This window comes from Belonocnema kinseyi, chromosome 2 (genome assembly GCF_010883055.1).
Source record: "Belonocnema kinseyi isolate 2016_QV_RU_SX_M_011 chromosome 2, B_treatae_v1, whole genome shotgun sequence".
NCBI classification, from domain to species: domain Eukaryota; kingdom Metazoa; phylum Arthropoda; class Insecta; order Hymenoptera; family Cynipidae; genus Belonocnema; species Belonocnema kinseyi.
Window position 1 is genome coordinate 141,615,066 of NC_046658.1, and position 17,865 is coordinate 141,632,930.

Here is a 17,865-nt window from a genome sequence, read left to right on the forward strand (position 1 = left end):
TACTTTGCAAATTTCCAAGAATTATCAATTATTTTAATATTTCTCATCAAAAATTGAAACCTTGGACATTTCTTAACGAATAGGATTAATCAGTTTGATGAACAAAGAAAGAATCAATAAATTCTGAAAAACCCTAAATCCAGATTCGAATTACAAAGACGTGACAAATTCCTAAGAATTATTATTTATTAAAAAAATTTCCATAGACAAATTCAGAGTTTGGCTATTTTCAAGGAATAGGCTTTGTGACTAATTTTTTCCAAATATGCTAAACTTATTACAGAATTAACTAGAAATATCTTTCTGATGACTTTCTTGTATGATACTTTGCAAATTTCCAAGAATTATCAATTATTTAAACATTTATCATAAAAAATTAAGACCTTGGCCATATCTTAACGAATAGGATTAATCTGTTTGATGAATCAAGAAAGAGTCAATCAATTCTGGGAAACCCTAAATCCAGATTCGAATGTACAAAGACATGACAAATTCCTAAGAATTATTTCCATAGACAAATGCAGAGTTTGGCTATTTTTCAAGAAATAGGCTTCGTGACTAATTTTTACCAAATATGCTAAACTTATTACAGAATTAACTAGAAATATCTTTCTGATGACTTTCTTGTTTGATACTTTGCAAATTTCCAAGAATTATCAATTATTTAAATATTTATCATCAAAAATTGAGACCTTGGACATTTCTTAACGAATAGGATTATTCAGTTTGATGAATCAAGAAAGAATCAATCAATTCTGAGAAACCCTCCATCCAGCTTCCACTGTACAAAGACATGAAAAATTCCTAAGAATTATTATTTATTTTAAAAATTTCCATAAAGAAATTCAGAGTTTGGCTATTTTTTAAGGAATAGGCTTATTTTTTTTACAGAATTAACTAAGTATATATGATGAATTTTTTTATTGATTCTTTGCAACTTTTTAAGAATAATCAATTATTTTAACAATTATCATAAACAAATTAAGAGCTTGGCCACTTTTTAACGAATAGGGTGAATTAGCTTAATGAGTCAAAAAAGAATGAATCAATTCTGGTATACATTAAATCCAGAATCACTAAATCTAGATTCGGCTGTACTTTAAAACGTTTTAAAATGAACTTCAAGTAATTCAAGTAATTAATTAATAAATTATTTATAATACAGATAAATTATATTATAAAATTTTTGCTGATTTAAACTTTATCTGAGTTGGTTGATATTTGAAAACGATTTTTTTTTTAATCCAAATGTATTGTAGTCAATTAAAAGTCAAGTCAAATTTGAACTACTTGTTTAAAATTTCATTTCTTTCTATTACAGATTATAAATTTTAGTTAAAAATTCGTATTTTCCGTTTAAAATGAACTGTTTTGTTAAAAATTTAATTGATTGGTTAAAAGTTAACTTTATTTTTTTAAAACTAATGTTCTCCGGTTAGAAATTAAACTATTTTATAGAAAAATCGGATTTTTGACTCTAACATTAAACAATTTAGTAAATCCAAATTAACTGTTTGGTAGAAAATTTATGTATTTTGTTGAAAATTAAACGGTTTTGTAGAAAACTATCTTTTTTAATTAAAAATAAATTCTCTTTGAATAAAATTTTACAACTCTGTTTTTAATTAAACATTGATTAAAAATTCAACTATTAATTACACATTTTTGAAAATAAAAAAATAAAATTCATCAAATAAAATTGTAATTAATTAATTAAAGATTAAAACCTTTTTCAGATATAAAATGCAACTGTTTAGTTGAAAAATTATCAGTGTGTTAAAAATGAATAATTTTAGGTAAATATTCATTAATAATATTATAAATCATTAATAATATTTCTGTAAAAAGTTTAAATATTGGATTAAAAATTCATCGATTTTCTTGAAAATACAATATATTACCTCTGTCGCTAACTGAAAATGCGAGTTTATTTTTAAAATGGATAAAAGAGAAAAATGATAATTAATTCTATGGAATGGAATCTCATTAGAGTAAAACTAATTTTCGTTACGTTACATTGACTCTAATGAACGATGATGGATCAATGAAATGTCAACTAGGTTAAATAAGACTGATAATTTTAAACTGCGATATACGACGAATTTTCGACTTCCAAGATTAAATTTTCACCAAAAATTACAAATTTTCAACAAAATACAAGAATCTTTAACCAAAAAGTTGAATTTTCAAATAAAAAAGACCAATCTTTGAGAGAAAAATTAATTTTCAGCTAAAAGGAGGAATCGTATCAAAAATAAGTTTAGTACAAATTTGTAACAAAAAAATATCAATTTTCAATTAAAAATAGAATAGTTAAATTAATAATCTGAAAGAAATTAATTTTAATTCATAATGTCACGAATTTTGCACAAAATAATTACATTTGCACATAAAGAGATAAATTTTCAACTAAACTCATGAATCTTTAACAAAAAAAATTATTTTTTAACAAAGTAGTAAAATTTTAAAACAAGTAGTAAAAATTTAATAAAAAAATATACATTTTAAACAAAAATTGTTTTAATTAATGTATCAATTTTAGAAATTTTAAATTTTAAATAAAATGCAGTTTAATTCAACAAAAAGAATTTTTATCAAAATATATGAAAATTTAAACAAATAGTTAAATTTTTAATTAAAAAAAGATACATTTTAAACAAAAAATGAATTAGCTGAATTTTCCTTCAAAACAACAATTCTAGTCGAAAAAAATCAGGAGTTTTTACCAAAAAAAAAAAACAAAAAAAAGAATTTCCAAATAAAAAAAATATTTATTTTCGAGAAAAAAAAGGAATTCTCGAGCAAATGTTTCAATTTTTCATTAAGCAGGTTAATTTTCAATATAAATGATAAATCATTAGCCAAAAAATGGATTAGTTAACCTTTAAGCTAAAAAATTAGTTTTCATACAAAAAACACAACGAATTTTTAACCAAAAAGTTGAATTCCCAAATAAAAAAAATATTAATTTTTAACAAAAAAAAAAACGGAATTTTTAACCAAAAAATGAAATTTTTCATCGAAGAGATTAATTTTTAACTCAAATGATGGATCATTCACCAGAAGAATAAATTTTTTACCAAGCAATTCAAATTTGACCAAGAAGTTGAATGTTAAAAAAAAATTATGTTCTGGAAAAAAGATTAATTTTATAGCCAAAAGACGAATTATAAAAAAAAATCGTACAATTTAACCAAACAGTTAAATTTGGAAATAAAAAGCCAAACTTTCAACAAAATATATAAAACTCTGAATAAAGAGTTAAATTTTCACATGCAAAAGGCAAGTTTTCAACAAAAAGATAACAGCTAAATTTTTAGTTAGAAAATAACATTTAGTTAATAAATAAATAAAAATAATTTTCGCCCAAAAGAGTAAAGATTTCGCAACAGAATAGTTTAATTTTTAACCATAGAAATATAATTGTTTAACTAAATAGTTGAAATTTGACCTATAAAAATTATTTTTTAACGAAGTAGATCAAATTTCTACCCAGTAGTTGAATTTTTATAAAGAAAATTCCAAAAAAAAAATTGATCTAATCCCTAACTTTCAATGTGTCAACCAGTTCTTGATAATTTCTTTTAATAATTTATTAGAAATAAAGAATTTTAATTTTGTAAAAATTTACTATTTTATTATAGCAAACTAATCCCTCACTTCTATTAACACTTCTATTCAACTGATTTTTTTCTCTTTGACTGTTTTAAATTTCGAATGTACATAGAAATTGTAAAAGGAAATTCGAAATAAAAATATCTATACGATTCAAACTTTTTTTTCTAATTCCTGATGACGAAATTCTACTGCATTTATCGTCCTGTTTCATATTTGTTTTTTAAAAAACTTGAATTTTTTCTATAAGCCTTTATAATTTTTTTTTAATCCGCCGGAAACTTGAAGAGGGTTTAAAATTTAAAAAAATAACCTCGTTTACGCTGAAAATTCCATCCAAATTTTAAATAATTGGTGGAAAATTCATGCATATTGTTAAACATAATTCTTTCTTGATAAAAAATTAATCATTTTGGTTACGAAAAATTCAAATATTACATTTTTAGGGGAATACAATTCTGCAAGTCTCAAAAATGGTTTAATCCTGCATGATGCGTTCTACTGGGTTCGATTCCCAATGGAGAAAAATACAAACATTGTAAACCAAAAAGTTGAATTTTCAATCAAAATAAATTAATTTTCGAGAAAAAAACGAATTTGCAACGAAAAGTAGGTTAACAACAAAATTTGTTTAACACAACTAATTTTAATACCAAAAAGACGACGATTCATAAAAATAAATAAATTTTCAACTAAAAAGATGAATTTTTCAATTAAAATAAAGATTTTTTTAATCTGCCTGCTGCGCCGGCACATTGTCATAGCGCATACTTTTTTTGTTGAAAAAGATCAACTCTTTTCGCTCCACTGGGTTCAATTCCCAGTGGGGCGAAGAGAGTAGATCTTTTTTTAGAAAAAATTTCATGTTAAAACTTTGAATAAATTTATTTTTCATCTGGTCTGAATCGACGCAAAGTATTTTCTCTTGTTTGAAGAGATAACTTGATCGATAGTTTTGATTTCTCTTTGCACGGATGGTGGAACGATTTGTATACACTGATCGATAGTAAATAGTTCTGATAATAATACGGATTTCTTAAATTACTTGTATCATAAATATAAAAAATGGCTCGAGATAACGTGTATTGCTAAAAAAAAATTATTTTTTGGATCTCTCTAATAGCTTAATGGAAAAACACCCGACTGGCGACCGGAAGTTCTGTGGTTCGATTTCCAGTGGAGCGAAAAAAGTAGATCTTTCTTCAGAAAAAATTTAATTTGAAAATTTTTTAAAGAAGAACCGCATCTCATGAGAATCGTGCGTTCTAAGCCATTTTTGAGGCCTGAAGAATTTTTTTCTCTAAAAATGCAATTTTTTAATTTTTCTCGTAAACTATGAAAGATATCGCAAAAGAACAAGATTTTGAGAAAAAAGAATTCTTCTGCCAACAAAAATTATTTAGCAAGCATCAAATTCACAAGATATCTTCATTATCATAAGACATTTTCAAACAAAAATTGTGAAGAAATGTAAATCTGTTTTTTATAGAAACTCGTTTTTTTTAATTTTTGCAGAAAAATCACTGTCATTTTTTTAATTTTAAACCTTTTTAACTTTTCGGCGGGTTTTGAAAGAAGTTATAGATGTTTAATGCAAAAAATAGAGTGTTTTAGAAAACAAAGCAAAAAATTCAAACACGTATAAATTTCTAGAATTTTTTTTTTGTTGCAAATCGGAAAAATACCTTTTGCCTGATTTGAAATGGATTCGGTCCATTGAATAAAGCATTATTTGAATTAAAATTGGACTGATGTTCATTTCTAAAAATATCTTTGATGACATTCCTATTTAACTAATCTCTTCAACTGCCAGCTAACCGATTTGATAGCTTCCTGTCATAACAAAAGTATCAATGGCAAAATGGATTTCTGAACAATGCTTAATAATCCTGCTGAATGTAGCATGCAAATTATGAGAGCCGACTTGACTCTTTATTTTTCACTTTTTGTGTTTCAGTTTTATCGCGCTAACGTACCCAAGGATATGCAGATTGCAAATAGTTTGAATAATATTGCGAAAAGTAGCGAATAAATTAAAATAATTATAATAATGTCGTTTCAAATTCGGAAAAATTTTAAAACATACAAACAAAAATATTTACTTTTTCAATTTATATTTGAAATTAAATTTTTTCACGCAGTTTCTCAGGCGGAAAGCCGACAGACAGTTATGTGACTCTCGCCTCGGAAGGGCCGCAGTACGCGAGTACTCAATTTATTATGTTGCGCAATATTATGCATTCCAATTGAATACGGTTCAGGTGGTACTGACTGTTTAATTTTTGAGGATATCGGTTTAGTAACAAGGCCAGTGTTACACCAAGGAAAATTTTAAAAAATTTTAATTTGATTTTAATTTTTTATAAGATTCAATTAACCGCGTTTTTGGGTTATATTTATTTAATTTAAACAAGACAGAAGGATACAGCAGTATTTTAATTTATGTTTGAAATAGGCAGAAGTAACTTTATTGTTCAATAATAGTCAAAATGTTATTTTTACAATTAATAAAAAATATTTTTTTTTATATTCTCATTGAATTATATCCATTTAAATAATTTTGAAACCCAAAACTTAACAAAAACGGTTAATTTTTGCTATTTCGATTAAAAACCTCGCTGAAGTTTGCAACGTTTTAAAAAAACGAAATTACAAACAAATTTTTTTGTGCGAGACCTAAAATTTAAAAGTTAAATTCTTGCTCGAATCATCCTGTAAATTAGACTTTGGTCCCAGGATGCTTCTGCATTTAAATACTCACCTATTTTTTTGGAAATTTCTGTATAAATATTATTACAATATTTAGATACAAATTTATGGATTTTCTTAAAAATTATTTTTTTTTGCAGAAAATTATTATTTTTCTTTGAAATTTCATTTCCTTGGTCAAGGTTAGTTTTTTTTTAAACATTTTTCTAATAATTGAAAATTTAACTATTCCATTTTGCTTTGTATTTTTTGTGTAAAGATTTAATTTTTTGGGCAGACAATTCAATTCTTTGGTTCACAATTTAAATATTTCACTAAAAATGTAATTTATTTGGTTATAATCTTTCTTCTGTAACTTAAAATTCTAGTCTATTTTTTGTTGAAAATTGATCTATTTTCTAGAAAATTATTCTCTTTCTGGTAGAAAATTCATCTTTTACGGGTTGAAAATTCTATTTTTAGGTTTTTAAATCTAACTAAAAATTAAACTATTATATTTTTATTGTTAAAAATTTATCTTTCTACTTGAAAATTAATCTATTTTGTTGAAAAATGGTATTTTTCAGTGAAAAATTCACCTTTTCCGGTAAAAATTCAAGCATTAGGTTAAAAATTTCATTTCAAATTATAATTTTTGGTTACAAATGTATGTATTTTGTTAAAATTATCCTTTTTTTTGTTGATAATTCATTCCTTTTTGGAAAACTAGTTTTTATGTTGAAAATTAATTTCTTTACCCAAAAATTTAAGCAGTTTTTATGGGCTTTGAACATTTTTGGTAGAAAATTATTTTATTTCGTTGAAAATTAAGCTATTTCGTCGGAAATTTATTTATCTGTTAAAAAACTTATTTGTCTAACTTAAAAATAAACTATTATATTTTTTAAATGTATCTTTTTTAGTTGAAATTCATCTATTTTGTTAAAAAATTGTCTTTTTTTTAGTAGAAAATTATTCTTTTTCAGAACAAATTTAAGTATTATGTTGAAAATTGCATTAAAAATTAAAATATTTTGTTGAAAATTCATGTATTTTGTTAAAAATTATACTCTTTTTGATTGAATATTTCAATCCTTTGTTAAAAACATTTTTTTATTGAACATTTATTTTTTTAACTAAAAACTTTATAATTTCATTTATCGTGGAAATTTCTTATATAAATTTTATCTTTTTGGTTGAAAATTCCCCTTTTTGGTTGAAAATTTGCAAATTAATTTTATTTTCTGAAAAATGTATTTATGTTACTGAATATTTTATTCTATTTTTTGTTGAAAATTTATCTTTTCTCGTTTGAAATTAATTATTTTTGTAGGTTATCGAGAAATTAAAAATGGTTTTTTATTTTGAATGATTTAATTTCAGAGGAGATTTAAAAATATTTTAAAACAGTTCAAAATATTTCAAAAATTATCAAAAAAGATACTGCAAAGATTATTATCAGGCAAGTTTTTTAATTTTTGAAATATAAAATAAAATTTAGGAAAAATTCAAATAATTTCAAAAGATATTTGTAAGGTTTAGATATTTGAAAAAGATTTTAAAAAAAATATATATCGGAATAGATTTTATATAAATGTGAAACAGAATGTAGGTTTTTGAAGATTTAAAAAGAAATTATTTGAAAAAAATAACTTAAGATTCCTACGTAAGTTTGTAATGATATTTTATTTTTAAAAACTAATTTGTTTAAAAGATTTTGAACATTTTTTCAAAACTTCGGGAATAATTGGAATTATTAAAAAATATTTTGAAAAATGCATCTCTTTTGGAAGAAATTTAATTATTTGTTTATTTTAAAAATTCGAAACAGTAGACTTTCAAAGAAGGTTATTCTTAAAAAAATAAGCGATTATTTATTCAAATTAAATTTCCATAACTATGGTTAAAATAATTATTTTTTTGTGAGTTAAAAATTTTTTTATTAAAAAATAGATACAAAAAAAATGTTTTGCCATTCGCCAAATCGATTGATTATTTTTCAGATTTTTAGTTTCTTGAGTATCTAAAGATTTTTTTTTTCAATTTTTTTGGATAAAGTTTATAAAATTAAATAAACTTGGACGGAAAATAAGAAAAAGAAAATTTATTCAATCAAAATATAATATTTCAAAAATCATGAGAAATTCAATTTTTTACCCAAAGTTGCCAACATAAAATTATTTTTTTGATCTTTTTTCTTATGCCTTTTTAACAGACTGAGGAAACACTTTTATACTTTCAAGTTTGAAGCCATTTATTTTTTATTTTTATGAATCATATGTGGAATTAGTAAATTTTTCAGTATCCTTAAAAAAATTCGTTTGAAATTTCAAAATATGTACGTTTTTCTATATTTGATTAAAATGAGTATCAAAAAAAAATTACAAACATTTTTGATCAACTTTAGGTACAAATTAACAAAATTGCAGTTTTCAACATTTTTTGAAATATTATGTTTCGCATGAAAAAATTTCTTACTTTTTTTTTGTCCAAGGTTATTTACTTCCATAAACTTTACCGTTTTTTAAATTAAATTTTTTTCGCATTGTTTTTCCAGATGTTACGAGTGAAATTTTGCAAGGAATCTGTTTTATCATCAGAGAATAACAGAAATTCCTAACGTCTTTTCAGGATAAATCTGATTTCAGAAAAAAATGTAATCAAAATTTTTTTTATTCATAGCTCCATCTAGTCTGAAAAGACGTTACGAATTTCTGTTATTCTCTAATGATAACACAGATTACTTGAAAAAAATTAGACTTGTAACAACTTGCAAAATAATGCTTGTAATTCTGAAAAATAATTCTTCGGATCTCTCTAGTAGCTCAAGGAAAAAGCACCCGGCCGGCAATTGAAAGTTCTATGGTTCGATTCTCAGCGGAGCGAATGAGATTTTTTTCCAGAAAAAATTTTTCATTAAAAATGTTTTATTCATAACTCCATCTAGTCTGAAAAGTCGTTAAGAATTTCTTTTATTCTCTGATGATAATACAGATTCCTTGAAAAAATTTAAAGTTTTTTTCGGCTGAACCTGATAATGATATCTTTTCCATTATTAAAATCATTGAAAACTATTTTTTCATAGTCGAATTTTTTTTTAATTACAAAATTTTTTTAGTGCATTTTACAACATATGGAATTGTCTCGGGTATGATAAATCGATCTCGCTTGGAATTATGCCAGTAGTTCAGTCTCGTCAAGTAAAATGTCAAGCTCTTCTCACCTTCAATGCCACTTTTTACAGGCTGTCATCTTGCGGATCCGCTAATAATATTAAGAGGTGATAAACTATTCCATCTATAAATGAACTATCTCACATTTTTAAACTCTGAAGTATGAATGAGTAAAGCGTGAGTTAATTTAAAAAAATTTGGATAAATTAAAAATGAAGAGCATACAAATAAAAATTATTAGCCCACTTTTTGACTATAGTCAATAATTAAATAATTTTAATATTATTTTTAAAATAATGCCAACTTTGTTGTTAAATAAAAAATTAGCTTAAACAGTTATCTTTGATATTTAGTTAACTTATATTTAATAAAAAATTATTTATAGCAGATCAAAATTGTTAGCTCTAATCTACTTTGTCCAGGAAAAACAAATTTTACAATTTAAATTAGGACGTTCTATTTTTCAAATAAATTTCAAATTTCAAATTAATAAATAAAATTAAATTTAAATTTCAAATAAATAAATTTCGAAAAGATTTTTGTCTTTGTATTTCCGACAAGGGTTATTCTTAATTTTGTATTTATCAACAAAATTCACTTTTTTTTTATTTTCGGCAGTATCATTTTAAAAAATGAAACTGCCTTGAAATAATTTTAGTAGGTAAGAACAATTCAAAAAATAAATTTATAAGTTATAAACAAATAAATGAACAAAACTTATTTTTTGGGATTGGCAATGTTCAGCTCATTCAAATCCAGAGTTTGATTATCGAAGTTGAGAAAAATTAATATTTCATTACGATTAATTACAAATATATGATATTTTTCTATTGTTTGAACAATTTCTGTACAAAATGCATAGTTTAGATATTTTCCGGCCAATGATTCTTTGCTACAATAATTTCTGAACTTACAACAATGATTAATAATTTAAAACAAATAACAAAGTTTTAAACAGTTTCATAAAATAAAAGAATTAACTAAAAGAGTCATCAGGAAGATACTATTAGCCGATTCCGTAAACAAAAATTTAGCATATTTGTTAAGAAATTGCCAACCTCTGAATTTGTTTATTAATACTGTTTATTTTATCAAAAATTGTAGCTAATTTGGAAACTTATATTGCGTAAAACATTTAGCCTATGCGTTAAAAAATAGCCAAATTCTGAATTTGTTGATAAAAATTGTTTAAACAACTAATTATTCCTTTAAATTTGTAAACTATCATTGCAAATGGTAATACAAAAGTCATTTTTACTTTATATTGTAAAAAATTGACCCTATTTTCTGAAAACTAGCCAAAAAATGAATTTATTTATAAAAAAATGTTTCAATAATTCATACATATTTTTTATACATCTGTGAAGTATCATATACAAGAGATATTAGCAAAATATTCGGAGTCGATTTTGTACAAAAATTAAATCTATTTGTTGATAAATATCCCAACTATAAATTTTGTTACGGAAATTGTTTAAACAAATGCCAAATGTTATTTTTTTCTTAATTCCAACGATTCAAACATTGTCAGGCCAAAAAATTGCTTTTTCATTAGTTTGTTGATACTTCTAAGAAGTTAAAAGTTAAAAAATGTCAGTTTTTTTGTATAATAAACAATTATAATAAAAAAAATTTATGAAAAATCTAAACAGAATTAAACTGTGGAAATTTCGATCCGATTTCAAAGCTTGAACCAAATAAATTTTTCAAACAAATTTAAGAGATCTGCGCGAACCAAGTATTTTTTTTTTATTTAACAATAAAATTGGTATTATGGATTATTTTCTTAAGAAATAAACCCTCCTGTTTTGATTTAAGCTACTCATTTTTGTTTAAAACTTCATACATAAGTACAGACCCTACTTAAAAATAATATTAAGTAACAAAATTAAGAACTTGTTTATATTTTTGTATTAATGTTAGAAATAAATTTATTAAACAAATTAAGATTATTGCCAATTTTTAATTGGCAGGCTTCCTTTTTTTAATGGAATTATTTATAAATTACTTTAGAAAATCCTTCCCTCACTAATCTTCATTAAAGAATAATAATTTTGTGTAAGAAGCCATTTTCTAAACAAATTTATAACTTGGCCCAAAAAGGATTTTATTTATTAAGAGACTTTGTCAGTTAAAAATATTTCTTTATTGTTTCAATAAATTTAGCAGAAAAATACAAATTATTGTCAACTTTAAACCTCTAGGTTTTTTTAAAACTGAATTTAATCTAAATAACTTAACAATATATCTTTGTTATCTATTATTATTATGGAGCTACAATTGTTTGTTTTTTTATCATAAAAAATTGTATTAAAAATGTTTCACTCTTGTTAAAGCAAAGTATTCAAAAATGACAAAATCGTGAGTTTTTTAATAACATTTTTCGTAAAGAAATAGTTGTGGCTCATTGATAAAATAAAATTTAAAAAATATATTTTGAATTTTTTAATATTTAATTACGTTGAGAAAACAAAATCCGCTCTTTGCAAATTTATGATAATCAATGTTTTTTCAGAAGTTTATTTGATCAAATAACAAATATTGATACTTTATTTTTTAATTTTTCGATCGTAATATCCATAAAAACAATTTTATTTACCTTTTTTGAAAAATGTAACGTAACTTCTAATCCAATGAACAAATGAATTTAAAAAATAAATTTTTTTGTATGATGTTTTAGTAAATACTAAAATAATTGTTTGTTTAAATAAATTTTATTAAAAAATACAGATATTCGTCAATTTTCAACCGGCTGATTATCTTTTTCAACAAATTAATTTTAAATCACTTTGAAAATTTCCTCCCTTATGATTTCTTATTAATTGTTTTTTTTAATAAATAATAATTATTTTTTAATGAATTATCATAAGGGTAGGATTTTCCACAGTAATTTAAAATTGATCCGTGGAAAAAAGGAGATCTGCCTATTAAAAATTGGCGCAAATCTGTATTTGTTTATCAAATTTATTTAAACAGTTAATAATTGTCAAAAGGTATTTAAAAATTGTAGATTTGATTTATTTTTGAAAAATGAGTTATCAATTCTGTCAAGAAAACGAAGTCTTTCGAGTGAGAAATGACCTCAATATTAATTTGTCTATTCAATTTTGTTTATTACAATAACAATTACTTTAGATTTTTCAGAGAAAGCAACTAATCAATATTTTTAAAAGTATTTCGAAAAAATAATTTATTAAAGTATTTTTAATGTTAAAGTAGCACTCTCAGTCATTAATTTTTGAATAAACTGATTTGCTGAAGTTTTAAATAAATGTGACTAGTTTTAAGAAAGTGGGAAGGTTTGTTATAAACAAAAATCAGCTCGCATAAATCTCTTTGAAATTTAGTCAACTTTTTTTTTAATCCTCAAATTGGATTAAAATTTCAAGTTTGGTGTTCATTTTTCTGGAAAAAAAATCTTTTTAACTTTTTTGCGCTTCAATAATAATTACTATTATATTCATAATAATTAAAATAATCTATTTGGTTTCTTCCTGGCAAGAATTGTAGAGAATTCGTCATCTTACTTTTTTAGAAAATGCCAATCTCTTCGGCAAATTATATTCTTAAAACCGGCTTTTCATTAAGGCTCATTAACTGGACTTTATCTGGTCCCCAATTTAAAGGAATAAAAATAATTTCCGATTTCTCTACCAGTTTGACTACTTTGAAGATATTCTCTCAAAATTTTTCAACAAAATAGATGAATTTTCAGCTAAAAAAGATAGATTTAAAAAAAAGGTTTAATTTTCAGTTAAGACAAATAATCTTTTTAACGGATGAGATAAATTGTCAACGGAATAATTAAATTTTTAATCAAATTAAAATATTAAATTGAGTTTTTACTTTCTGAAAACAAAAGTTTACTTAAATTTTTAGTTAAACAAATTAATTTTCAATAATAAACTAATTTCCAACTAAAGAAATTAATTTTCCACCAAAAAGATTAATTTTCTATTTGAATAGGATAATTAAGAAAACATCTAATACATAACAAAATGTTTTAATTTTTAAAGGAATTTTCAACCAATTACTTGAATTTAAACCCAAAAAGGTTAATTTTATATTAAACAAGACATTTTTTCAGTATAGTAGATGAATTTTTAACTACAAAAGATCGAGTTAAAAAAATATAATTTAATTTTCAATTAGACAAATAAGTTTTTTAACGGATAAAATACAATAAATTTTCAGCAAAATAGTTTCATTTTTAACAAAATTAATGAATCTTCTACCAAAAAGATTAAATGTCTATAACAAAATTTTAAAAGAAAATTTACTTAAATTTTTAGTAACACAAATTCATTTTTAATAAAAAATGATTTTCAACAACAGAAATGATTTTTCAACCAGAAAGATCATTTTTCTATAAAAAAAGAATAAGTTTAACAAAATAGATACATTTTAAATCAAATATTTTAATTTTTTGAATTTTTAACCTAATATTCGAATTTTTACCCAAAAAGGTTAATTTCCTTTTGATAAAGACAATTTCGCATCAAAATAGATTACGAAAGAAAAAATAATTTGTACAAATACAAAAATTTTAAGTAAATATTTTAATTTTTAATAGAATTTTCAAATTCATATTTAATAAATAAAATAAACAAAATAGTAGTTGGATTTTAAAACAAATAAAAGAATTTTCTACCGAAAATATTAAAGGGCATTAAAAAATAATTTCTATAGGAAATTTAGTATGTAATTAAATTTTTAGCTGAAAAAATTAATTTTTCAACAAAATAATTTTGAACACAAAGAAATGAATTTTGAACTAAAAAGATTATTTTTCTACCCAAAGGGACAAACTTTAACAAAATAAAGAGATTTTTAACTCAACAAGATACAAGTATTAAGTCGAAAATTCCATTAAAAATTAAATGATTAATTATATTAATTAAAACAAAATTAAACCATTTAAAATTAAATTAATTTAAACTAAATTTAATTAATTAAAATTGAAGTATATATTATATAAATATTTTGTTGAATTGTTTGAATTTTGTTAACATTTACTTAAAAATTTGACTATTTCATTGAAAATGTAATTTATCTGTTAAAAAACATGTTTCTCTAACTGAAAATTAAACTATTGTACTTTTTTCTATTTTCTTGAAAAGTTTTATTTTTTAGTAGAAAAAGAACCTTGTTGGGTAAAAATTTAAATGGTAGAATGAAAATTAAAATAATTGGTGGAAAATTCATGCATTTCATTAAAAGTTATTATTCTCTGGTAGAAAATTAATCTTTTTGGTTAAAACTTTATTGCTTTGATTTAAAGTTTTTTTTTAATTCATTTTTCTAATTAAAAACCTAAGCAATCCATTTTTCGTCGCAATTCTTTTTATATGCATTTAATCCTTTCGCTTAAAAATGTAAGTATTTCGTTGAAAATTTATTTTACTCCTATAAATCTCCTAGGTGAAAATTAAACCATTTGGTTAAAATAAATTTTTTTCTCATAGAAAATTCATAATTTTAGTTTACAGCTGATTTCTTTGTTAAAAAATTTAAAAAATTTAGTTCAAAATTTGTTTTTAGTTAAAAATACACTTAGTATATCGATTAATCGTCTTTTTTATTAGAAAATTCAAATTTTTGCGTAGAAAATACATATTTTTGGGTTGTAAATTCAACTTTTTTTTCAAAAATTCATTCTTATAATTTAAAAATTCAACATTTTAAATCAGATTTTTCCTTTATTTATTGAAAGATCTTTCTTCGTTGAAATTTCAACTAATAATGAATTTTAGGAGGAAATTGAAAAATATATTTAAAAAATTGGAAAGATTTCCAAAATTGCCAAATAAATTGTTTATATGTTTTTATTTAAAAATATTTAATATATTTAATTAAAAATAAGTTCAAATTTAAAATTGGAACAGATTTCAAAAAATGTAACCAAATTAAAATTTTTTAAAAGATGTTAACACAAAATTTGAAAGATTTTGAAGAATTTAAAAAGTTGTAAGTGGAAAAAAGATTACTTAAAAATCCTGGAAAAATTTCGAATGACTTTTTATTTTGAGAAATAAATTCTTTTAACTCATTTTAAAATAAATTCCTTTTTTGTTCTAGTATCAAGAATTACATTTTTTGTTAAAAATTTAACTTTTTTTCAAGAATTCACGTTCTTGGTACAAAATGTAATTTTTAATTGAAAACTGATATTTCCTCGTTAAAAAATTGAATTATTCTGACGAAAATTAATCTATTCGGTTGAAAATTCAATTATTTCGTTGAAAATAAACTTTTTTGTTAATTTTTTTACTTGGCATATCTGAAATGTTTAAAAAAATTGTTGAATGTTTTCAAGAATATTAGAAAAATTATATTAATATGACCTTAAAAACATGTAAACAAATACACTTAAAAAATAAATGGCAATTTGAAATTTTTATTTTGTATTAAAAATAATTTTTTCCCTCAAGTCGGTAAATATTTATAACACATTTTTTTCGTGAAAAGTCATGTTTTTTCTCCAAATTATTCGATTTATTGGAGAAAAAAGTGATAAACCAATTTTTTCGTCCAAATAAAATATTTCGAAAAATGCAATTTTCTACCCCAAGTTGACTAGAAAAATATTTTTTGTTTATTTTGGTTCTATTTTTAATAAACAAAAGAACCAATTGAAATATTTTTAAGTTTTAAACAATTTTTTCTATGTTTTACGAATCTTGTGTAAAAATGGCTGTTTCGTAAAAAAAAGTTAGTTTCAAAATTAAAAATATGCACGTGTTTCCATAGTTGATAATAAGGAGGATCGCAGAAAAAGAAAGAAAAATGAAAAATTTTTCTATTATTCTATTTTCTATAATGAAAGAAACATTGCATTTTTCACAATTTTTTAAATATTAAGTTTCGACGAAATTTAAATTTAAATTACAAAACAAAAATGGTTGAAATAATTATTTTTAGAAATATTTTCAAATTAAAATTTTTTTTTGTGTATTAGAAGATTAATTTTTCAGTTTTTTTTGTAAAGTTTATGAAAGTGAAAAAAGAGTAAAAAATTTTTTTTCGTAATATTTCAAATAATAACACGAAATGCAATTTTCTACCTAAATTTGCCCAAAAAAATGTTTTTTATTTATTTATTTTCAATCTTCTTTTTAAGTAAATAAAAAAAAGTAATATTTTCATAATATAAATAAAATTATAACTAAAAGCAACAATCATGATATCATAAATTTGATAACAAATAAAGATATAATTAGACTAGATGTACAAGTTGGTAGTAAACATTCTGATTAGATCAGCTGGTAGCAATGAATTTGTATCGACTTTGATAAATGACAATTGTTACTAAACACCATTTGCGAATAAATTTCAATTGCAAACAAATTTCAACCGAAAATAAATCTGAATTGAAAACAGATTGCAATTAGAAATAAATTTCAGTTGAGAATAAATTCGTACCTCGTTTTTGGTATTAAAAGTGGGTTTTCAAAGCATATCCTTTGCGGATTTTTCTCGCAGAACTCGGTTTGCAGGAACGACATGCGCCTCTCTCGATTTCCGCACCTCTCGGCACCCTTAAGAAACTAGTACACCATCTACCACTTTTTTCACTCACGAACAGGATTTTTTTTTTTACGAAATTTAAACTCTAGGTTTGATTTTTGACACATAAGACTTGTGCGCTACCGCTACCGGTTGCGGCATATAAATGCCATTATGTCAACGAGTCCCACGAGGTTATCACTAACAGCGTTTGTTCTGTTCTCGATAGCCGCTGACTTCTGCTGACTTCTGCTCAGTCGCGGAGAGTCGCATCTTCGACGAGAAAAGATGGAACTACTTTTCGAACTCTGATGGTAAGGGGCCGTAATCAAATTAAGTAACGAATTATAAGATTATTATAACCAAATCATAAATTAATTGATAATGATATAGATAAAACCATATGTCTTGTAGGGGACGACTGAAAAAATCCCGAAAAATAAAATTCCCGACACTGTAAAATTCCCGAATTAGAAAATTGTCGATTAATCAAATTCGCGAATAATAAAATTGCCAAAAAATAAAAATACCGATTTGGAAAATTCCCAAATAATAAAATACACGAATAATAAGATTACCGAAAAATAAAAATACCGAATTGAAAAATTGCCGAAAAATAAAATTCACCAATAATAAAATTGCCGAAAAATAAAAATACCGAATTGGAAAATTTCCGAATAATAAAATTTTCGAATATTAAAATTTCAGAATTATAAAATTCCCGAATTGCGAAATTCCCGAATAATAAAATTCTCGACAGTTTATAATATTACCGAATTCGAAAATTCCCGAATATTAAAATTCCGGACAGTTTATAATATTAGCGAATTGGAAAATTCCGGAATAATAAAATTCGCGACAGAAAATTGCCGATTTATAAAAT

At 23.2% G+C, this 17,865-nt stretch overlaps 1 protein-coding gene across 9 annotated transcripts in view; it reads right to left on the minus strand.

The window, feature by feature from the left end:
• Positions 1-17,231, minus strand: part of LOC117168304 (piezo-type mechanosensitive ion channel component) — a 230,011-nt gene extending 212,780 nt beyond the window's left edge. For all 9 annotated transcript variants that reach the window (XM_033353858.1, XM_033353856.1, XM_033353854.1 and 6 more), the window contains exon 1: positions 16,899-17,231. The gene's annotated coding sequence lies outside the window, so the exon portion shown is untranslated. The remainder of the gene's footprint in view (positions 1-16,898) is intronic.
• Between the last annotated feature and the right edge of the window lie 634 nt (positions 17,232-17,865).